A 25,819-nucleotide genomic window follows, 5' to 3' on the forward strand; every position below is an offset into this window, starting at 1 on the left:
GGTCTCATGATTCTCTGAACAAATTACACATGTTTCTACAACTTTTGCATCCAAGGGACATTCCCTTAGAGCATGTTTCTTCCTACACTTTGGGCAAAAGATGGCCAAAGCCTCAGCTTCTGCTTTCTGCTTATTGTGAATCTTAAGGGTGTCTAGTTGCTCACTAAGACTCCCTAAGATATCAGTTTTGAATTCATCAAGCATGTTGCCAATCTCAGCCCTACTTACCGATCCAGTTGCAGATTTATTTGCTCTGATGAGAGAAGGATCTCTAGGCCCTTTTTGAGTTTTAGATTTCCCCCTTGAGAGATGGACACATAATTCTGCTATGTCAGAAAGTGGAAGTTGAGATATATCTCCTTTTCCCATCATGTTCAAAATATCTATCCATTCATCTCTAATGGATTTTAATAAAAGGGCTTTCAAGGTCTCCTCATCCAAGTTACTCATTTTTGCTCTTTTCAGATTATATTGAAATCTTTCAAGTAACTCCTCCAAGTTTTCATCTTCTTTTTGCATCATTTTGAATACCTCATCCTTGTGATTGGTGGGCATACAATAGTCCAAGTACTTATCCAAAAATGCTTGTTTCATATCATTCCAAGACCTAATGGATTGAGTGATTAATCCCATGAACCATTTCAAGGCTTCTCCTTTCAATGTTGAAGGAAACAATTTGAGTTTTTGAGAGTCTTCCAAATAATCATAAGTTTGACACACTACCTCAAACTCAAATAGAAATGTTTCAGGGTCCTCATTCCTAAACCCATGGAAGTTGGGGAGGATAGATGGTGAGATGTTTTTCATTGTGGCTCGGGAGTCCTCATCGACTATAGGAAACCCGAATGAGTTATCCCCATCCCTATTTCCCCCAATGTTACCTCTACCTCCTCCATTGTTTCCTCCTCCTCCTCTACCTCTACCTCTACCAAATCCAGTTGCTCCTTCCTCTGTCATGGTAGTTTCCCTGGAGACTTCAGAGTCTTCTGGTTCTTCTACTAAGGGTGTATGAGAAGGAATTTCTCCCTCTTCTTTAGATGATTCTACTTCTTCAATTACAATTTGTCTCTCTGTAGAAGGAAGGAAAGAATCTCTTTCTAGTTCAGATTCGATGGAAGGTGTGGGAGAGTCGACTCCTGCCTCTTGAATTCCAGGAATCCTAGGGCTAGGAGTGTAAGTTGGAGATGATGGAGGTGTCTCTTGTCTATTCCTTGAAGTAGATGGAGTTGTAAAAATCGAACTTTTGGCTCTAGCTAAAAACATTCCCCTAGAATCTCTTGCTCTATGCATGTCATTTTTTTTATTTTTTCTTCAAGTCGGGCTAATAATTCTCTTTCTGATCTTCCAGGTCACTCTAGGTGCAAGAAGAGAGAATACTCAAGAAAATATTAAACCAATAACTTTCTCTTTTCTGATCCTCCAGATCACATTAAGTGCAAGAGGAGAGCATACTTTGAGATGTTATCAATTTTCCTTCCTTGAAATTTTCTTGTTTTTTTATTAGAAATTGGCTACCTAGTTTCACTTCCCTGGCAACGGCGCCAAAATGTTTGGTCAATTTAGTGATGTCTAAATTGCAACTTTTAAATGTCAACCCGGGGCTCGTAAGCTGATGAAGTGAGGTGTACTATATGTACTTAGGTAACCGTTTTCTTAGTCTTTTGTCGTTTTTAGCTTTTTTTTTTAAGTTTGTTTTCGAATGTATCTTTCCTACTGTGATGTGATGGAAGTGTAATAAAGCAAGTGAAATGTGGATGATTGTGGTGATCTCTAAATGATTTCTCAAAACTTAAAAAGTATTCTACAAGAAAGCTTGAACAACAACTGCAATAAAATCAACTCTTAAAGGAAAATAAAGACATCAAATAAAGGACTAATGACAGCGGCCCAGTATCTCTGCTGCTGAATGAAAATGAAAATGAAATCTATATTAAATCCAACTAAAAGTAAGAACAACTATCTCACACTATTTCAACTCTTCAACTTAATCTTCTCTATGAAAAGATATCATGAAATGTTAAGCAATGTGAAATCTAAGTGAAACTACATAAAAGGGACTAGTCACAATACTTTAACTTTCTCTTAACCTTTTGCCTTTCAGCTGAATTTATCATGTAAGAAACAGTTATGAATAAGTCAAGTAATGTGAGTTCTAAAGCAAACTAAATCAAGCTATACTAAGTGATATTTTGGCTCCCAATAAAGTTATTTGATTATGGAAAAGGAACCATCAATAGATGAACAACTTGACATCTAAGAGCAGAAAGTAAATATGCAAGTTAAAGAAATGACAGTAAGGAAAATCAAAACTGCAAAACAATGAATATCAGCAACATAGACAAGATGATCACGCATGCCACTAGTTATGAAAAGAAAAGAAGGAAAATTGTCCCGGGCTTGCCTAAGAAACCTGCATAACACACTGATCAGTCATGAACATAAAAGTGCAGAAATGTAAATCAACAGAAATCAAAGTTTATGTACAGCTAATATACATGTTGAAAAGAAATAAAAACGTAGCAATTTAAAAGACATCTGTACAGCTAATATACATGAAACAAGAAAAAGAAATGCAGGAAATTAAAGGTTACTGTACAGGGCTTCAGCGAACAGGGGCCCTCTGCCTACTTCAGCTGGTTCAAGGAGCAGTTATACGCTTAAATGAAAAACAGTCTTCTCATGTATTGACAGCAAATGTAAAGTACAGTGGGGAGCTCAAAATTACATACAAAATGATTACAAAAACGATTACCAACCGATTAACTCTACAACGTTCAAGGACGCTTTATTTATAAGGAGAAAGCAAACTACTTTAACAAGATCTATGCTATTCAACCAGCTGTTTAAAAACACGTGAATCCTCTGCGTCCCCGGATCTAGGTAACTGTCATCGTGTTCATTCAATCTGGAGAATATGGCTGTTGGATTCATGCTTCTAGATTGTCTCCGTGGCTGAGGATGATGCCGCCTAGCTTCACGTGCCCAAAAACAGAGCAACGCAGAGCCGTGCCACCGCTGAACACTTCTGTTGACCGGTATTTGCCTCCTCATTGACCGCGGGCTTTTATGGCTGTTCTGGGTGATCTGGAGGGACACGTACCATGTCCTTGACCCCTGGAACTTGCCCATGTGGCTCATCTTCTCAAAGGACACCTGTAACATATCGTTTAATAAAACAGCTGCGGAATCCTGTGCTGGCTGCAGAAATCTGGATCAGTTGTGGAAACCTGTGTTGGCTGTGGAAACGCAGCACTCTGAACCAAAATTCTAAACCAAACAACAGTCACTTAGCATAGTTAGAAAACCATGTAAAAAGTCCTAAAATACAATGATTTAATCAACTTAGTGGATGAAATGAGTGGGAAAAGGAGGCTGAGAGGTGTATGGGAAGGTACATGTTCAAGGCTCTACAGCTACCCAGACAGAGGTTGTACCCTCTTATAACTTGGCTATTCAGACGGAGGTGGTACCCTCCTACAGCATGGCTACCCAGACAGAGGTTTGGACCTCCAATAATAAAGGAAAACAGATTGTAAGCATTCTTTCTCATAGCAAAAGTACTCAGACAACCATTCAAGCCAAAGATATCATGACGAGAAATGACCCTAGTATATTGAATCTTCAAGAAGATTTAGCACAGGCTCAGTTTGCCATAGAACAACTTGAACTAGAAACTATCTCCCAGCAAAAATACCAAGAATTACAGAGGCAACTTTAGGACATGAATACATCAAAGAGCAAGACCTTTGACAAATACCAAAAAGCAGAAGAGAAAATTGAGAAAATGAAGCTTAGATTAGAGAATTTCATGAGTCAAACGGACACTATCTGCTCATTGTACACTAATGTCTTGGCATGCAGATCTCCTGCCACTAATTATGCCTTATTTTTTTTAGAACGATACTTGTTGTTAAAAACTAAAGCCATGAGAGCTGGAAATCTGATCAAGTTAAAAACAATTGAGAATTTTATAAATTGTTGCAAACAGCATGGGGTAAAAGTTCAAAGGTTGCTTTGCGAATTTTACGGACATAATTTTGTATTGGAGGAAGAGGTGGAAAAGAACCCAAACCCTTTTGTGGGGGATGTTCAATTCCAAGCCTTTATCTCATTTGTTGTCAATCAACTGAAATGGTTCAAGGCTCATAACACGTTCCAAATACAAGAGCATGGACTAGATCTTTGGGTCAGAAGTGAACCCAAGCACCCTTTGCAAATGTTGGGCAATTACAAGAGTCTGATGACAAGGGAAGGGGTAATCAAAATTTTGGGACCTATTCAGAAGGAGATTGTAAAAAAGGGAGTAGAATACTTCCTCACCATTTAGGAAAGCTCCTTAGATGCAGCCAAGTTCAGGTGGACAGTATCCACTAGTAATGTCCAGAATAGAGAGCCATTTAATGATAAAACTTTTAAGCTAGCTACAGACCATTTTGTCACATATAGCAATCTCATTTTGAGAGAAGGTCCTTATTGGCTAGGATGTCAGTTCTGTAGCCCTATCATTTGGTATCCTGCTGAAGGTTATCAGGCTATATAAAAATTACCTGAAGGACAGATAGGGCCCATATTTGAGCTCTTGGCCAAGAATCATGGTTTTAGACCACTATACGACATTCCTTCTCTAGCTTATTCTTCAACTGCTTTGCATACAAATTACTTGCTTTTCATGAGGCCATGAAATAGGGTAAGCAGGGGACTATGTTGAGTCACGAAATGGGTATGTAGTTACTATTAATCTCATCATCCTTTTTCTTTATTCTTATCTTTTCTATATCCTAATACGGTAATATATTGAGAAATTATGGTAAGAAATGAAGGAATTATCTGCAGTTACGATTTAGCTAATTATTATCCTTATCTATGCAGGAAAACAACAAAAAGGACAATTGTTGTTCCCTAATGAAGGAACAACAAAAATCAACAAGAAAATAGAAGAAAGTTGCCATTGCAGACAAGGCTAAAGACGAATCAGGAGGATCAGCGTGAGAAAGGAAAGGATGTTTGAAGTTGGAAATCAGTTGCGAATCCCTCAAGATCTGGAGATCATGAGGGATCGCATTTACCATTGATCTTTTATCCTTTTTTATTATAAAAGGAGACAATTGTAAGGAGAAAGGGAAAGCTCTATTATTATTGAATTTGTAATTTTAATTACAGACTCTTGCTGTTGAGAGAACACGGTTGCATTGTAATGCTACTTACATTCGATGATTAATACACAAGTGAAGTTGTTTTTCCCTCGCATTAACTAAAGTAACTTAGGAGTGTTCACTAGTGGCTAAGGGCTCGACCTCTGGTGGATTTAACTGTTTTCTCTGTGTCCTACATTTCCAATTCTCGCAAATGTGATGGTTTGATAGTTTTACTATTTTATGTTATTTTATCTCCTTCACTATTTATTTTTTTCCAGTGTTGACAAAATATCTTTGTTTTATATAACTTACAGTATTATCATTGATTCAGTTCACTTTCATTTCGGATTGAGTTACTTAGCTAAATATTCCGCTTGATTTAATCAACTGTAAAGAGTATTAACTATCGTTGTTGGACTCTTAGATTGATATCATTGCTATTTATATTATTTACTAAAGAGTGAGTTTGATTTAGATTAAATCAGTTTAGAAGAGACACGTTATTGCTACTGTACTCTCAGTTGATGCCATTGCTAGTTGAATTGCTTGAGTAAAGATTGATTATGATTTCGGTAGAATATTGAGTCTTGAAGTTTAGATGTTATATTCCCTTTAATGATTGCAATTGGAGTTTATTAGATGCATCCATTTACTCTTGTATTTATATATCTATACTACAATCTAGGAAACATTACTCTCTGAATTAATAGTAGCCACATACTGTGTACATTCTTGAAATAAGAGGACTTTCCCAGGTTGATAATTAATGTGGGATAATTAGAAGTTTTAAAAGGCACCTTTTATCAACCAATAGAAGGCACAAAGAGATTCTTAACCTCTTGGGCTGATTCACAGTGACATCACGGGCCCATTCCCACAGCCTTCAATCAGTAAGGCTTGATATGTACTCACCTTCATAGATGATTTCTCTCGCTTTAACTGGGTATTTTTTCTGAAATTAAAATTGGAAGTATTTGAATGCCTTATAGAATTTAAAGCACTTGCTGAGAATGGGGAGGATTATGTCAACAAAGATTTGCAACGACTTTTTATTGATGCAGGTATACAACTACAACACATGGTGCCATATACACCATAGTAAAATGGTGTCACGGAGAGGAAAAACCAGTTGTTTAGTCAATTTAGTGTCCTAGATTGCTCTACATAAATTATCAATCCGGGTATCGTAAACTGATGAAGTGTAGTGCACCATATGTGCTAGATGGCCCTTCCTACTTCAGTGTTCTTTAATTTTAAGTTGTTTTAGGGGTTTGGTCTTTTTAATTCCTAATGTTCTGTGATGTACTTAAAAAAATCTTAAATCTATTGCTGCTAAGAATCTAAAGAAATGAAATGAAAGCTAAAAGTGCTTCAAGCCAGATTTGGAAGTAAAGTTTTAACCAAGAAAATGAAAATAGAGTTTCTCCTCTTGTTATTATGATTGTTTCCAAACCATGAACTAAAAGGACTTAAGAGTGAAATTGCAACTATTATCAAAGCTTAAATGAGATATGAAAACTGAAAATGAGATTGCAACTATCTAAGATGAACAAAAATGAAATACTGAAAATAAGATTACAACTATTGTCTAATTGTTGAATCAAAACTTAATGAAAAACTGAAAATGGAATTGCAACTAAATGAAAAACTATGATTGAAAATGAAATTGCAACTAATCTATCATAAAAACTAAATGAAGTGTTTTGTCACTCTACTACACAATTTTTAGAGAACGACCTCCATGTGATAGCATTTTTAGGGATTAAATACTTCATTGTTCTAAAACTGAAAATGAAATTTAAATGAAAGACTAAGACTGAAAGTGAAATTGCAACTAATCTACTATAACAGCTAAATGAAGTGCTTTATCACTCTGCTACACAATTTTGGGAGAACTACCTCCCTCTGATAGCATTTTGAGGGACTCCATACTTCATTGTTCTAAGAAAAAGTAAACATAAAATGCAAAGAAAGACTCATTCATAAATGAAATATTTCACCACTTAGTTTTAAGATAAACCATCAACTGAAAGTGGTTTCGGAAACATTCACTTACAACATGAATTATTAAACTAACAGCAAAATGGCATTAATTAGTTAAATTCAAAATCTAAAGACTAATGAACAACAAATGAGAGAAACTAGAATAATGATCATCAAATCTAAATTACTCTATACCACTAACATCAACTTCAAGCTACTGATAAGAAACTAGAAAGTAGTGAAACAAAAGAGCTATTATGTGAACACAAGATGCATTATGAACAGAGTTAGAAAATGGTTATAAACATCATGGAAAAAACATAGTGAATTTACAATTAACTATGGAAGACAAAACATAAATAACATGTAACCTTGACCAACGTAGGGGCCATCTGTGAAGGTCTCAGATTATAAGCACTTAATCAACACTACAACAACACTTCAGGTATCCATGAAACAGAGTCTTTATATTAAAACAGAGAATGAGTTCTTCAAACTACAGAGAGGAAATCTGAACTTAATACATAAGAAAAAACTGAACTTGTTTTGCGTTCTTCACACAGGTATTTATAGGGAAATTATACAACTGTTTTAAAGAGAGAGTTAAGCTACAGCAAAACACGTAGACAGGAAATATGCGGAATTCTTGTCCTTGGTTTCTTGGAAACATAAATCTTACGGTAATGGTTGTTGGATTCTATTTGCGTAGGTGGCAGATGAAGTCTGTGGCCTCAAGAAACTGCTTCGGATCCCATCACTGAGAAACGTGTACATAACAAAGTCTTGTTTACCATAGGTATCTATGTTTGACTTCCCTTTGATCAAAGCCTTCCTCGTCAATCTAGGCCAGATGAATAGGATATGATCCATGCCCTAATTTTTTCCAAGCTACCCATGCAGTAATTTTCCCCTCTTGACACGTGGAACCTACAAAAGCGTGGAAGTAGCTGCGCAATAGCTGATTAGCTGCAAAATGTGGTTGCGTTCCATAACTAAAAGACAAAAACTTATTCAAATAGAAAACATAAAAGTATAATCTGTAAAACATTGAAATATACTCTTTGAGGCAACGTGTAATGGTTTTTGATGATAAGGATGCATTTTTCATGGAAAAACAGAGAAGGAAGGATGAGAAAAGTAGCTAAGCGAAAGGAAATTTTGGAACTCAACATACCACCACTGCTAGACTATTTCATGTCCCCATGCAATCAAAATTTTAAACACCCTCCTCCTACTACATTTGTTCTGAGACTTCAGCCAAAACATCCAACCTCTTCTTGCTTTTCTTTGCACCAACTGCCATCCTAGGCCTCCTCATGAGAAATTTGTACTTGAGGTTTATAAGTGCCCTGTTTAGCTTCTTATTCTTCCTTTTTAGTTTTCTGTTCTTCTTGTGTCATAAATCCAAGTGAAGCATAGTATTATCATGGATAATATTATCCAACTTGCTCTATTCTTTTAAGGCTTCATTTTCTCTTTGGATATGCCTATTTAGAACTTCTAGCTCATAGATTTCCTATTTAAGTGAGCTAGTCAAAGTTTCTTATGATATGGTAGGCTGCTCAGGATTAGATGAAGTCCTTGGGTCCACTAATGTACTCCTTTTCTCCAATGAATCTATGTAGTCATAAATCTGTTGTTGGACCAGATCAATGCCTGGAGAGGCTCTTCTTAGACTACTTTCAATTTTTGTTGAGGAGAGTTTTGTGGGATTTTCTCATATGGAATATTGTCATGGGACTGAGCTGGATTTTCTTCCCCCAAATCTATGAACTGGGTCTCTTTTTATTTTGCTTTCTTCACTTTTCCCTTGAGTCTAGAACTTCTCCTCAAACTTTGGGAGCCTATGATTTCTTCCTCTATGACCTGTTTCCTTTTTCCCTTCTCCTTCTCTTTCTTGAGCTGATATCTGATTTTGATTAATCTCTATGAAAGCAGCTATTCATCCTCATTAGATGATGAAGGTTAAGGAATATTCTTGTGGATTTCCTCAACCTTTTCTTTCATTTTTCTTCTCTGCTTTTTCTTCTTTCTAATCTCTATTAATGTTTCAGAGATGGGCTCTTCTTCATTTTTTTGTGCCAAAGTTTCAAGAGTGTTTTGAATGGTGAGACTGGTCTTCCTTCTTCGACTTCTTTTTACAGGACTTCGCTCAGGCAATTCTAGAGCATCTTGGAAGAAGTTTCTAACCAAAAAGTCATCCCATGTGTCCCCTACACTCTTTAAGTGATGTTCAACTAAAATTTTTACTAGTCCATGATGATAAAGAGTGACTTCTATTGCTTCAATTTTCTTCTGAACATTAGTGGCCATTATTCTCAAACTATTCAACAGGAAAAATGGGAGATTGAGGGTTCCATCTTCAAGAAAATTCATTAATAGTATTATGTGATATACATACATGGAACCAAACCCTCCCTTGCATGTAATAAACTTATGCAAAATTAATAGCATGCTACTCCATTTGCCTTTAAGTGCAGAGATTGGAATTCCTTTCCTAAAAACTGAAGTGTCCATACCTAGATTTTTTAGAACGACCTTCTAGGTTTCATCATGAAATTCTTTGTTCTTGAACCACCTCTCTCCTAGCCTTGGTAGCTCGGTTTCTTCAGCAATAAAAGACTCGGTCACTGCAAATTTTATGTCACCTATTTCCACATCTATCCCATCAAACGATCTGGCAAAAGATTTGGTGAATTCTTTATGGTGACCATTGAATTTTTCAATGAAACTCAACCAACCAGCCTTCTACAACATTCCTCTCAGCTGAGGATAGCCTTCCATGTACTTCACCCCTATGGGTTCAATTCTGACGATGAGCCGCATCACCTCTATTCTCTGTTATTCTTCAAAATTCCCTTCACTGTTTGAGAAATGGAGTGACTGTGTAAAGAAGACTGTGTATACGGCAATGGAACAACTTGGTATACAGAAACAAAAATAACTATGGATATGGGGATGGAATGACAGAATATATGGAAGTAAAATGACTATGAGTATGGAATAAAATGACTGTACATATAGGGTATACGAAAAAAGAGTAGTTGTATGCATAAATGTGTGGAAATAGAGTGTGCTCAAGGTATATGAAATGGAGTGCTTGTACACATAAACTGTGTGAAAAACAGAGTGAAAATTATACACAGAGAATACAGAAACAAAGTGACTGTGTACACAAGGTAACAGAGTGTTTGTATGCACAAAATATATGGAAAATATATGGAAAGCAGAGTGATTATATGCACAAAAAGGCTGCGAAAGTATAAGAAAAAAAACTTGGTGTAATCAATGAACAATCAGGGTTTTGAGTAGTCGTATTCAAATAGGTTATGTCATGAATCTAACCATTTAACAGGTGTGCTGGAGAAGTTTGGTTAAGTACGAGTCATTTGAGTTTAAAACAGAGATTGCATCATTAGACCGTTAGGTATTAAAGACGAATCATCATGGCAGTCAAGTCTCATAATGATAAATCAGGGAGTCATGTGATTATACAAGTTATACAAACTTATGTTTTGTATTTCTTTTTGAAATAAGTTTTTGTTTTTACATTTTAGAACCATACCTTCCACTTGCTAACCTCTTGTTGTTTGCTTCCACAGGTGCTTAGATGTGATTGGTCTTCAAAAGTTGTTCTCTCCTTAATTACCTGCATATGAAATTTTTTTATGAACTAGCCTCTTTATGCTTGGACTGATGATCAAACAGTTGCTGCAGAATTAGATTGGCTATAGAACAGGATTAGCTACAGAACGGGAATAGTTGCAGAATGTGGAAACAATTGCAGAATGTAAAGCATAGAATAAATATGACTTTATGAATGAATGAAATGGAGATGGATGTGTGAGTGAAAATATGGCAAGATGATAAATGAAAAATGGAGATGGTAGAAATGTTGGAGAGGAAAAATTTATTGGTGGAATATGATAGTGGAGTGAAGTGAAACTTTGCAAAATTAAAACAAAGATAAAACAATAAATTTTGCAAAATGCAAAGTGAGTCACCATTTTTTTCAGAAAAGGAAATGGAAAATATAGGGTGTTAGAAGCTTCTGATTTTCACCCTGTATTTTCTATATAAGTATGCCAATCAGTGATTGGTTTTCAACCTTATACAATTTTTATTTTTTTTAGGAGAAGCAAAGACTAAGTTGGTGGAGAAGAAGGATTCTTCTTCACCAACTTCATTTCAGAATTGTTTTGAAAGATCTTAATGTCCTCCTTTGAGGTTGGTTTTTGATCAATTTTCAATCTATGACCATTCACAAGGATAGGAGTTTGACTTTCATCTATTTTTCTGATCCTTACTACTCCATTACTAAAAACTTTTTCAATCTCATATGGCCCAAGCCATTGAGTTTGAAACTTCCCTTGAAAATCTTTAAACTTTGAATCAAATAACAATACCTAATCTCCCTCTTGAAACTTTTTGTCTTTGATGTACTTGTCATGCCACTTAGCCCTCTATTGTTGAACTATACCAGTCCTTTTCTTGTATGATTTTATCAAGTTCATTCAATTGCTCTAGCCTATGCTTTTGAGCTTCTGATAAATCCATCCCCAACTGGACTGCCATCTTGAAAGTTTTGACTTCGAACTTGTTGTGGTCACCAACAACCCCCCTCTTTGTTTGGTATTAGCAATAACATCAAGCAAAGGGGGACCCTTAACAAAAAATCTCAAAAATATTTTTATCAAAATTTTTGTATTTAACTCCCTAAAAGCTATATCGCATCGCAAAGAGAGAGTGAAGCATTTTCCTATGCGCATAAGTAAGCTGCAATGAAGCGATGCGACATTCATCGCATCGCATATTTTGAAAGCGCCCTTAAAAGAAAACCTAAGGAATCGCCGATGGCCGATATGCGACGTCGCATATCGCAACGTCGCATAAGTAGTGCACAATGAGCAAATGAAAAATGCGATCTTGCGATTTGCGATCTGCGATCTTACAAATTGCGATTTTGTGATTTGCGATCTGCGACGAATGAGACTATTAATTGCTGTGATACGAATCGCAGAAACCACTCATCGCAAAGTTTCTTCGGCATGATCTGTAAACCCAAAATCGAGCGCGCACCTTAAGGGAAATTAATGATTGCACGCTTGAGTATCCAAAGATGATCGTGTTGCGTTTTTCGAAGAGTCAAGTCATTATGAGTGTCATGATTATGCATTCATTAGAACTTAAAGCTTTCATGTCAATCTTTTCGTCATTTCTCTTTGCCTTTGCGTAAACTGTAAGGCAGCAACTAATATAAATCTATATGCAGGAAACATCTAAGGAAAAGGGGAAAGCGCCAATACTTGAAGAACAGAGAGGAGATGCCTTCGCAAATAGATGCCACATGCAGCAGAGCCGCGGATTCCAGAGTATCACTCCACAGACACTGATGAAAATAGACTATCCAAGACTCAGAGTCAAAGGCGCACAAAAGCAGCATGTTTGCAAAAGATCCTGAAGCTCAGATTGGATAAAGCAAAAAGAAAAACGCTAAAGAGGGAGGAAGCTCCAGAAAAGCCTGGAACAAAGAACGGAAGAAATTTTCAATATGTAAGATTGTTCAGGCAACGAAATCCCTAACTCATTGAGTCATTCGCACGGCCAGAAACCGAAATAGCAACAACACAATCAGTTTGAAAGAAATCTAGGTTATACTAAGTATACACACAGCAAATACACCCAGCCAGAGGAAGATTTCCAAAAATATCTTCTAGTTTGTCAGAAAGAGGTGCCAGCTTTTGTTATTTCTACTTTTATCGCTCGAGCAAAAGGAAAAGACAACCAACCGACTCTTTCTAGGTGAACCTCGCATTTGCTTACAGCACTAAGGAGCAGATACAGAAACGGTTAGAAATTAGATTCAATTTTTAGAAATAAATTTGTTTAAGTAAAAGGGCGGTCATTTGAAGCCGTTCCCTAAATTTGTGTAATTAAGATTAGTTAGTTAGTAGTATTTAACCCTTCTCATGGCATTTGGAGAAGGGTCCAGAAATTTGTCAAAAAACTTGTCCTCAGAACATGCACTTTTGCACCCTCAGAGGTTGTTTTTGATGAATGGATGGATCGAGATTTATTTATGTTTGCATTTTAATGTCTGCTACTGATGTTGCACTTCTGTACTCTTAGTAGATGTTAGAAGTAAGTAGAGATAAATCGTTATTGCTTGAAGTTTGTGAGTCAAATCAGTCATAAATGGTACTTTTATCTCTTTATTAATTTTTGCTCATATTCTTAGAGTGATATACAGCTGAGTTGTTTATATGTTGATGTATGAATGTTTGGGTTACCATTTGGCACTTTTGTACGGTGGAATCATTTGTTTGTGCTTAACATATGAATAACTTATCATGCGATATGCTGTTCACAACTGTTTTTCCTAACTTCTTATGCAGGATAGTTTATCTTAATTGATTTATATTCTTATGATAGCTGAATGATCTTTATTACCAGTTATTGTATGAAATCTTTTTAGATCGCATGATGAAAGAATCCTACCCCGGGTTAGTATAGATTAGATGTGTTGTTTTTGTTAGATTACAGTAGCATAGAGTCAGTTTAGAGTTTAGAATTAGATTAGCTTAAAATTACCTCTAGATTAGCATCATCAAAATCTACACACACACACACATCCTTTAAATTGGGAAGCTGGTCCCATTATCCCCAGTCAGACCCGCTACACCAAACGGGAAAGGAGCCGCCAACCAGGTTCCGGACCGGGTGGGTATCCCCCTTGTTGTTGACCCGATGTTGGGGCCCTCAACATATTTGGTGCTAGAAGGAGGGCACGAACTATGAATGGCAACTAAGTCAAAATCCAAATACCATTCTGAGAGTAAAACACCCTCATCAACTCCCCCGACTTCTCCAATACGGTTAAACCCGGAGTTAGAAGTCGCTCGAGTATCCACCGCTGCTACCTACCCTAATATATGAGACCAACTAATCATTGAACCCCCTGAAATTCAAACTTTGATTCGTAAACCCCAGGGATTCTCTATTTTTTCTCAGAGGTCTGATAAATCTCACAGCAGCGTGACTTCACAGTACAATCCTGCTCATCCCCTGACCAGATTGAAGAGTGAAAAATTTGGTATTCAACCAAGTGAACTCCCTCTCCCTACTAGGAAAAGAGCAAGGAAAACACCACCAGAGTCTAATCGTGAGACTCTTTCATCTACTTCATCCATTTCAACCCCCTCACCGTGAAGTCAACCACCCACATCCTCATCCCAAATCACTCATCCATCTTCCACAACCCTTCCTCTTCAATCATCAAAGATCATAATATCTTCATCTTCTCAGCATCAGGGACCGTCTTCTGCACTTTCATTAACTAGCGGCTCAACGATGGCCCAATCTCCATGGAACAATCCTGGGGCGGTTTTAATGCCTCCATCCCTGAGCCCAATACCGGCCCATCCCGAGAAATGGCTACCCAAATTCAATCCAAAAACAGGCATGCTAGCCGAAGAGCATATCAATAATTTCATGCTTTCTGTTAATCTCAACGGAGTTACCAACGAGGATGCTGTCATCCGGCTTTTTCCTTATACAATGCAAGGAACAACCGGGTCATGGTACTTTTCGTTACCTTCCGGGTCCATCACAAGTTGGGACATTTTTCAAAGTCAATTCCTCACCAAGTTTGGCGATGACAGATCAACAGCGACATTGATCAATGACCTATCTAATCTTAAAGCTGAGACTAGAGAACCCATTAAAGATTTCAATTTACGGTTCAATAAGATCCTCAACAAAATTCCCGCTGCTTCTCAACCCAGCGAGGAAGTAAGATGTGAATGGTACATCACGGCCTTACCATCAAACTTGGCTATCTTCATAGATAGGGCAAACAAGACGACCTTAGTTGAAAACTTGACTGAGGCGTTAGCAGTAGAAAAACGCGTAGTTGCCCTAGAAAAGAGATCTGCAATAGAAGAACGCAAATCTAAGAAAATCTCTTTCAAAGAAGACACCAAGAAGAATCAAACGAAAGATCCTTTCGATATGGAAGGATTACAAAAAGTGTTAAAGGCCATGTCCAATGAGATGATTGACATAAGAAAACAAGTAGCAGAAACTTCTTCAAAAAAGCCCTACAGATCTTTTAAAAGAAATATTCCCATGGAGATGAAACCACCCAATGTTGTCTCAAACGTCGAATCCGAAGAAGAAGAAGAAGAAGAGAATACCACTGAAGGGCAGACCGATGATGAAGAAGTTGTGGAACTACAAGGAATGTGGGATTTCATCCTCCCACAAGAGGAAGATCAAGAAGCATTTTCGGTTAGCACACGAAGCAAAAATCAACTTGATCCTCCCCAAACTACCCCTAAACAGAAGGGCGCAAGCCCTACAACAAAATATAAGGTCGCAACAAAGAAAACAGCTGCTAGAGCGACCCAATTTAGCCCAGTCCAATCAGATCAAGCACCTCCATCAAGAACACTGATAGTGTCGGATGAAATGGAGTATAACATTATCGATGACATGAAAAAGACTAGGGCTAATATCACTCTTTACGAATTGAGCAAATTGAAACATCAACAGAAAATAATGATGAAAGAATTACATGCCGTGCCTACTACATCTTTACCTACAGCTGTAGCTTCCCACAACATGGGAAGACCTCCAACCAACATGATCAATGAGATTGATCCAAATGACATTGCCTTGATTGGAGGAAGATCAAGATCTCATACTCCTCCTTTTCTTCTCACTTATGAAATTTTCAATAAAAACGTGCATAATTGCTTGGTTGATTCTGGTGCTTCAACGAATATTTTACCCAGATCAATATGTGCCAAATTGAATGTTCAGCCACAAAAATCCGCAGTGCGCATAGTTCAACTTGATCGATCTCAAGTCGAAGTGATTGGTGAACTTAACCAGGTGACCATAAGATTGTCGTCTAACCCGAAAGTATGCCAGGTTATCGACATTCTAGTAGCTGATATCCCTGAATTCTATGGTTTAATTCTTAGCAGGGATTGGTCCGAAAAACTCCATGGATATTTCTCAACCGACTGGTCGCACATGTGGTTACCCTACAACGGTAAACCCAATCAAATAAAGGTTGAACGAGAGTTGCACAAAAAATACATAGTGACTGAATTGGAAGGAGAGAATGAAGCAATAGCATACAACAGCAGTATCATAGGCAATTACTCAGTAGATTCTTTCCTCGGCAATTTCAATGCTCACACCTCACCTTACTTAGAAAATTCAGTTTTGTCCCAAGTTGAAATTTTTTCCCAAACTGATGATTCAAAGTGTTTTAAATTTTTAGATAACTCTGTAAATACATCTTTGTTTTGGAAATTATATTTTGATGGCTCTAAATCTAATGAGGGAGCAGGAGCAGGGTGCGTTCTGATTAGCCCAGATGGAAACAAGACCATGCTTACATGCAGACTTGAGTTCGATTGCACGAATAATATAGCAGAATACGAAGCCTTGGTGCAAGGCCTATACAAAGCAATCGGGTTGAATGTTAAGTATCTTCAAGTATTTGGAGATTCTGAAATTGTCGTCAAATAGGTACGTAACACCATACATTGCCTGTCAAGTCATTTAAAGCACTATCAATCTTTAGTACAAGATCTGACTTCACATTTCATAGCATTCAATATTTCGTCAATCCCAAGACTCCAAAATGTGAGCGCAGACCTGTTAGCTAACGTAGCCTCTAGACTTATTCCCTCCGAAGATTTTAGTCCCGATAGGTTCTCAATAGAATTAATCTTTAGACCATCCATCCCTAACAACATCACCAACTGGAGAGTATTCAACGACGATCCTGACATTGTAAATTTCCTCACTTCTGAAGGATCCTACTCAAATCAAATAATTGACGAAGACCATCATGATCACCAAATTCAACAAAATAGCACTGATAATGCTATACCTAAATCGGTGGTTAAGTTAGAAGATTTATATGATTTAAAAAGTCGGTTTAAAAGGTCTGCCAATTCTAAACTCTACAGTTCAACTCTGAATTATGAATTAGTGAACCTAGGAATCGATCAGAAGCCGCAAAATGTTAATCTAGGCCACGGCCTAGCACCTGAAGAAAAATCAGCATATATCCGTCTTCTGAGACAATACAAAAACGTTTTTGCATGGAATTACGATGAGCTGAAGACATACAACACTTCTATCATTCAACACATTATCCCTATGATTGACAATGAAAAACCTGTCTAGCAGAAGCTCAGAAAAATCCACCCCAACTTAGAAAATCAGATAAAGACTGAGCTAAATAAGTTGTTGAGAGCCAGAATAATTTTCCCCGTCAGACATTCCAAATGGGTATCCAATATGGTGCCCGTTAGAAAGAAAAACGGAGATATTAGAATCTGTATTGATTTCCGGAATCTCAACAAAGCCTGTCAGAAAGACAATTTTCCCCTCCCACCTATGGAGCAAATACTACAGGCAGTAGCGGGCTCAGAATTAATGTCTTTCCTGGACGGATTTTCAGGATACAATCAAGTGCTGGTACATCCCGATGATCAGTTAAAAACCACATTCCGAACCAAATGGGGCACATACGCATGTCGGAAGATGCCATTTGGTCTGATCAATGCCGGCACTACCTTTCAGAGAGCTATGGACATCGCGTTTAAAGGTTTAGTCAATAAATCGGTAGTGATTTACCTGGATGATATAACAGTGTACTCCAAGAAGCGAAGCGACCATCTCAAAGACTTGAAACAAATCTTTCAAAGATGTTTAAGGTATGGGATTTCACTTAACCCAAAGAAATCTTTTTTCACATTAAGTGAAGGGAAATTGCTAGGATTCATAGTGTCGAAATCTGGTATTCACATTGAACCTGACAGAATCAAAGAAATTTCTGAAATATCCATGCCCCGTAACAAAAAGGCCATGCAATATTTCCTTGGACAAATCAATTTCATAAAAAGGTTTGTCCTGGACTTTTCACGTATTATTTCTCCTTTACAAAATATGATAAAAAATAATTCAAATTTTAAATGGGGTCTAGATGAGCATGAAGCATTCAACTTGATCAAACAAGCTATCATCAACGCTCCATATTTAGCTACCCCAAATTTTTCAGAATCCTTTATCTTATACACTTTTGCCTCAGAGAAATATTATGCCGCGATTTTAACTCAAATAAATCAAGAGAAGGCGGAAGCTCCAATCGCATTCTTTAGCTCGAACTTACAAGGTGCTGAGCTCAATTATTCAGGCGTGGAGAAACAAGCATATGCTGTTTTCAAAGCGATCAAATATTTCAGACCTTTCTTACTTAAAGCCCATACCAAAGTCATCGTACCGTTTCCAGCGGTAAGAAACCTGTTGGTACAGAAGGATGTGGGCGAAAAGAGGGCGAATTGGATTACCGCTTTACAAGAATACGATCTTGAGATCAAACCAGCAAGCATCGTAAGAGGTCAAGGCTTCTGCAAGATGTTAGCTGGAGCATCGCCAATTCCTGAGAACTCATCTGAAGAGGTACATACATATGAGGTAAGCCTAAACGACGCAGAATCATTATATGCGGACACCATTTATTATCTTAAGAACGGGTATGCTCCATCACACCTGGATCACACCAAGAAAAGAGCTCTGCGATTGAAAGCTAAACAATACTAGCTCATAAATGATGTTCTGTTTAAAAGGAATTACGATTCTGTACTTCTTAGGTGTCCTAAGAAAACTGAAGCCGAAAAGGTTTTGCAGGAACTCCACGATGGACCAGCAGGTGGACACTATGCTGGAGAAACTACTGCGCATAAGATCTTACGTGCAGGATATTATTGGCCCACGCTGTTCAAAGACTCATACAATTATATAAGGAAATGCCAAATCTGCCAGACTGCTGCAGGGAAACAAAAGAAATCGTCCATGCCACTACAGCTGGTTAACATCGAGCAACCATTCAGCCAATGGGGCTTGGACATAATAGGTGAGATTGTTCCTCACTCTTCTAAGCAGCATAGGTATATCCTCACGGCAACAGATTATTTTACTAAATGGGTAGAAGCAGTTCCTCTCAAGACAGTTAATTCTGAAAACATTATTGAATTCATAGATCAATTTATCATCACTAGGTTTGGATTGCCAACAGCCTTAATGTTTGATAATGCATCATACTTTTCTGGAAATGCAATGACTGAGTTTGCACTTAAAAGAGGGTTCAAACTGAAGTATTCTACCAACTACTATCCGCAAGGTAACGGGTTGGCTGAATCAACAAACAAAAACCCAATCAGGATTATTAAAAGAACAGTTGACCAAAACCAAAAGAATTGGCACAAAGCGCTGGTAAATGCTTTATGGGCAGACAGAATTACGAAGAAAGCTTCGATCGGCACATCTCCCTTTAATTTAGTTTATGGGAAAGAAGTGGTTCTTCCTACTCACTTAGTCATTCCCTCTTTGTCTTTAGTACAACACATCGATGAAGTATCTACTTCCTCTCTGCAATTGAGACAAATGGAGATAATCAAGCTAGAAGAATGACGAGAACAAGCTAAGAAAACCCATGCTCACCACCAAGCGCTAATAAAATCCTCTTTTGACTCAAACATCATAACCAGAAAGAACTTTCAGATGGGAGATTTAGTTTTGAAATGGGATAAGGCTCATGAAGAAAAGGGCAAGCATACGAAATTTCAGAAGCTGTGGCTTGGTCCTTTTCAGATTGTAGAAGTCATAGGCCCATCGACGTTTGTGTTGCAGGATTTGGCAGGTAGAAGAGATTCTTTGCCTGTGAATGGACAGATTCTTAAAATGTATTTTCCATAAGAAGATCATTCTTCTATTTTTGTAGGATAGTTTTAGTTTTTTTTTTTTTTATCTTGTTTTTCTCTTTCTTATAAATAAAACCGGTTGTAAGCGATCATTGAAAAGGATTCATGAAAGAGCACACTAACTCTCTATCAGATTTTGATTTCACTTGTACAAATAGCAAAACTTTTCGAAAAATCTGATTTTTATTATTGACAGATAGAGTTAACTTTACCCTGAATATGATATTAGTTTCAACCTCTCAAAAGACTTTGATGAAAGCAACCTTTGGTAAAAAATTGTTTTATGTCAGCACAATGAAAGGTATCATCAATAATAAAATAAATATTCTCTGTAAAGCTGTTGTTTTCAAACTCTATTATTGTCGTCCAGAGCTTTCTTAAGGAAAAACAATGACTTCCTCCCTGCTAAAGGAAACCGCAACATTCAGAGAAACAATCCGAGAAAACACTATATCTCAAAGAATAAGAGGTCTTATCACGAGCCGGCTTATCATGATCACAGATATTATAACTTGCTGACTTTGCCAATACTGTCTATCAAAACAGGGCAACGACTCAAGATTGTTGCAATCAAAAGACAAGGGGTCTCATCACGAGCCAGCTTGTTCAGCAAAAGTGTAAATCAAGTGAATGACTGTGTCATAATTTGGCCACCAAACCAAGACATTGTTCTTTAGAGAATAAAAAAGGAAAAAGTGTCAAAAAGGATTTTTCTCTGAAGTGTTGTAAATAACCTCAAGCAGGAAAAAGGATCATTGTTGGATAACATGGTAACCCTGTCGAGGCTATGGACGCTTGCGGGCAGCAGAGGCTCTACCTACGACAAATGAGCATATTTTAAAGCCAGTACGCAGAGAAGACCTTATTTTATCTTTAAAAAGGACCGAGTAATGTCTGGTATGAATGCAAGAACTAAGCCTAGGGAAGCAGACAATTGGACAAAAAGAAAGGTTGAAACAAAGTATCATTGACAGGATGAGGGGTAATCTACTCTATCTGTCCATAACAAAATTTAGACATATGAAATTTTTTCTGTTTCGGAAGTGGAAATGTCAATAGAAAAGCAGAGATAACTGGTTCTTCATAGTGAATCGCCATTGTTGTGGTCACCAACAACCCCCCTCTTTGTTTGGTATTAGAAATAACATCAAGCAAAGGGGGACCCTTAACAAAAAATCTCAAAAATATTTTTATCAAAATTTTTGTATTTAACTCCCTAAAAGCTATATCGCATCGCAAAGAGAGAGTGAAGCATTTTCCTATGCGCATAAGTAAGCTGCAATGAAGCGATGCGACATTCATCGCATCGCATATTTTGAAAGCGCCCTTAAAAGAAAACCTAAGGAATCGCCGATGGCCGATATGCGACGTCGCATATCGCAACGTCGCATAAGCAACGCACAATGAGCAAATGAAAAATGCGATCTTGCGATTTGCGATCTGCGATCTTACAAACTGCGATTTTGTGATTTGCGATCTACGACGAATGAGACTATTAATTGCTGCGATACGAATCACAGAAACCACTCATCGCAAAGTTTCTTCGGCATGATCTGTAAACCCAAAATCGAGCGCGCACCTTAAGGGAAATTAATGATTGCACGCCTGAGTATCCAAAGATGATCGTGTTGCGTTTTTCGAAGAGTCAAGTCATTATGAGTGTCATGATTATGCATTCATTAGAACTTAAAGCTTTCATGTCAATCTTTTCGTCATTTCTCTTTTCCTTTGTGTAAACTATAAGGCAGCAACTAATATAAATCTATATGCAGGAAACATCTAAGGAAAAGGGGAAAGCGCCAATACTTGAAGAACAGAGAGGAGATGCCTTCGCAAATAGATGCCGCATGCAGCAGAGCCGCATTTTCTAGAGTATCACTCCACAAACACTGATGAAAATAGACTATCCAAGACTCAGAGTCAAAGGCGCACAAAAGCAGCATGTTTGCAAAAGATCCTGAAGCTCAGATTGGATAAAGCAAAAAGAAAAACGCGAAAGAGGGAGGACGCTCCAGAAAAGCCTGGAACAAAGAACGGAAGTAATTTTCAATACGTAAGATTGTTCAGGCAACGAAATCCCTAACTCATTGAGTCATTCGCACGGCCGGAAACCGAAATAGCAACAGCACAATCAGTTTGAAAGAAATCTGGGTTATACTAAGTATACACACAGCAAATACACCCAGCCAGAGGAAGATTTCCAAAAATATCTACTAGTTTGTCAGAAAGAGGTGCCAGCTTTTGTTATTTCTACTTTTATCGCTCGAGCAAAAGGAAAAGACAACCAGCCGACTCTTTCTAGGCAAACCTCGCATTTGCTTACAGCACTAAGGAGCAGATACAGAAATGGTTAGAAATTAGATTCAATTTTTAGAAATAAATTTGTTTTAGTAAAAGGGCGGTCATTTGAAGCCGTTCCCTAAATTTGTGTAATTAAGATTAGTTAGTTAGTAGTATTTAACCATTCTCATGGCATTTGGAGAAGGGTCCGGAAATTTGTCAAAAAACTTGTCCTCAGAGCATGCACTTTTGCACCCTCGGAGGTGGTTTTTGATGAATGGATGGATCGAGATTTATTTATGTTTGCATTTTAATGTCTGCTACTGATGTTGCACTTCTGTACTCTTAGTAGATGTTAGAAGTAAGTAGAGATAAATCGTTATTTCTTGAAGTTTGTGAGTAAAATCAGTCATAAATGGTACTTTTATCTCTTGATTAATTTCTGCTCATATTCTTAGAGTGATATACAGCTGAGTTGTTTATATGTTGATGTATGAATGTCTGGGTTACCATTTGGCACTTTTGTTCGGTGGAATCATTTGTTTGTGCTTAACATATGAATAACTTATCATGCGATATGCTGTTCACAACTGTTTTCCCTAACTTCTTATGCAGGATAGTTTATCTTAATTGATTTATATTCTTATGATAGCTGAATGATCTTTATTACCAGTTATTGTATGAAATCTTTTTAGATCGCATGATGAAAGAATCCTACCCCGGGTTAGTATAGATTAGATGTGTTGTTTTTGTTAGATTACAGTAGCATAGAGTCAGTTTAGAGTTTAGAATTAGATTAGCTTAAAATTACCTCTAGATTAGCATCATCAAAATCTACACACACACACACATCCTTTAAATTGGGAAGCTGGTCCCATTATCCCCAGTCGGACCCGCTACACCAAACGGGCAAGGAGCCGCCAACCAGGTTCTGGACCGGGTGGGTATCCCCCTTGTTGTTGACCCGATTTTGGGGCCCTCAACAGAACTCTATGGGGAATAGGACTTGCTTCCCATAAACAAGTTCATAGTGTGTATGTCTAGTTGTGTTCCTCCATGTAGTTCTATAGGCCCATAAGGCTTCAGGAAGCCTTTATACCCAATCTCTTCTATGTAGATGTACAGTGTTGGTGAGGCTTCTTTCAATCCTTTTATTTGTAGACTCCACTTGACCATTTTCTTGTGGATGATAGGGAGTGGATTTCCTATGCTTGATTTTGTATTCCTCCATAAGCTTCTCCACCATGTTGGATGTGAATTGAAGTCCCTGATCTGTCACAATTTCTCTTGGAACACTAAAGCAAGTAAAAATATCCTCAAAAAGAAAACTAACTACAGAATTTTCATTAGCAAAAAGTAATGCTTTGGCTTCTACCCATTTGGTGACATAATCAGTGCATACCAATATATACTTTTTCTGCTTGGATGGAGGACTAATAGGTCCAATAAAGTTTAAAGCCCATTTTTCAAAGGGTTTGATAAGTACCTGAGGTTGCAATGGCATTTCATTTGAGGGAGCAGGTTTCCTTACCCTTTGGCAGCTGTCATAACTCTGACATATTCTTTAACATCTTCGAAGATGGATGGCTAATAATATCCTAAGGAAAGGATTTTATAGGTTGTCCTCTTGTTAGCAAAGTTTCCACCACATGGCTCATCATGACATGCTTTGAGAATATCAGGCATCTCATCTTCCCTGACACATCTTTTGATCATAAGATCTGGCCTTGTTTTATACAATTCGTTAGTGATCCATGAATATCTTTCACTATCTTGAATAATCTTTATTTTCTCTCTAGGTAATAAATGTGAAGGTAACTTCCCTGTAACCAAGTAATTAGCAACATATGCAAACCAAGGAGTTTGAGTAGTTACTGCAAAGAGATATTCATTAGGGAACTTATCTTCAACTGGAGAGTCTTCTTTGATATTCTGAATCCTGGACAAGAAATTAGCAATTGTGTTTTGTTTTCCAAGTCTATCTAGCACAATAATGTTGAATTCTTGCAAAAGTAAAATCCGTCTTGTAACTTTACCATTAGTGATAGGTTTATTCCTCAAATATCTAAGTGCAGAGTGATCTGTATGAAAAAAGGTTTCATAGCCTATTATATAGTATCTGAACTTGTTAATTGCATGAACAACAGCTAAGAACTCTTTTTCAAAGTCAAATTTTTACTTGTGTAGTAAATGGCATAAGGAGTCAAGTCTTTTTGTCCCAATACAACTCCCAAAGCTATACCTGAAGCATCTGTAGAAATATGGAAAGGAAGTTTCCAATTTGGTCCTCTTAAGATAGGTGCTTCAGATATTTTTGCTTTCAATGTTTCAAATGCTAGTTGGCAATTAGGATTCCACTTGAATTCAAAATATTTTGTAAGCAATTTGAAGAGTGGAGATGCTATTTTAGTGAAATTTTCTATAAATCTTCTATAATATCCCGTAAATCCTAGAAAACTTCTAACATCCTTTTGGCAATTTGGAATTGACAACTTAGAGATAACTTCAACTTTAGACTTGTCAACTTTAATCCCTTCTCCCGAAATGTGATGTCCTAAAACAATACCTTCTGTAAACATCATAAAGCATTTTTCATGGCTTAGTGAAAGGTTTGTTTCTTTACGTCTTTTAAGGACTTTTTCCAAATTCTCCAAAGCTTCTTCAAATGTGTTACCATAAACTATAAAATCATCCATATATACCTCTACACAATCATGTATTAGATCAGAAAAAATTCCTAGTACTGCTCTTTGGAATGTTGCAGGTGCATTACATAACCCAAAAGGAAGTACTCGGTAGGCAAAAGTTCCCGATGGACAAGTAGATGTGGTTTTATCCTAATCCTCAGGTGCTACTTGAATTTGATTATAACCACTAAAACCATCCAAGAATGAGAAATACTTTTTACCTGCTAATGTATCTAACACTTGGTCTATAAAGGGAAAAGGAAAGTGATCTTTCAAGGTTGCTTTATTCAATTCTTGGTAATCAATGCACACCCTCCATTTACCATTCTTTTTAGGCACAATTACCAAAGGAGAAACCCATTGGCTATCTAAAATTCGGTAAATGAAGTTTACATTGAGTAATTTTTGGAGCTCTTCTTTCACAATTTCCCTAAGATTTGGATTCATTCTTCTTTGAGGTTGTCTTATTGGTCTACTTTTTTCCTCAATATAGATATGATGGATACAAGACTTAGGATCAATACCTTTCATGTCGGTATACTCCCATGCAAATGTAGTTGAATGTTTTTGTAATATTTTGGTTAGCTCTTCTTGTTGTAGTTTCTCCAAGTTTTTGTTTATGTTCAATGTCCTACCTGGAAAAATTTCAATTGTAGAGCTACCAAAATCTTCCATAGAATAGAGAGACATCTACCTAGATGGCATGTATTCAATATTAGATATTTCCTGAAATTGTGCACAGTTATACTCTGAAGATGTTTCAAAATTTTCCAATGTGTTCAAAATTTTACTATCTTCACTAATTTCAGATATAGTAAAGAGAGGCTGAATATCATCTTCATCACTAATCCATTCCTTGTCATCTATTTCTGTTATTGCTTTTGCTGGAGGATACAAAGTAAATTTCTTTGTTGAATTACCATCAGAAATATACATGTCACCAGAT

This window comes from Pinus tabuliformis, chromosome 3_1 (genome assembly GCF_031772625.1).
Source record: "Pinus tabuliformis cultivar Carrire ecotype Pingquan chromosome 3_1, CPIR1, whole genome shotgun sequence".
Classification (NCBI taxonomy): domain Eukaryota; kingdom Viridiplantae; phylum Streptophyta; class Pinopsida; order Pinales; family Pinaceae; genus Pinus; species Pinus tabuliformis.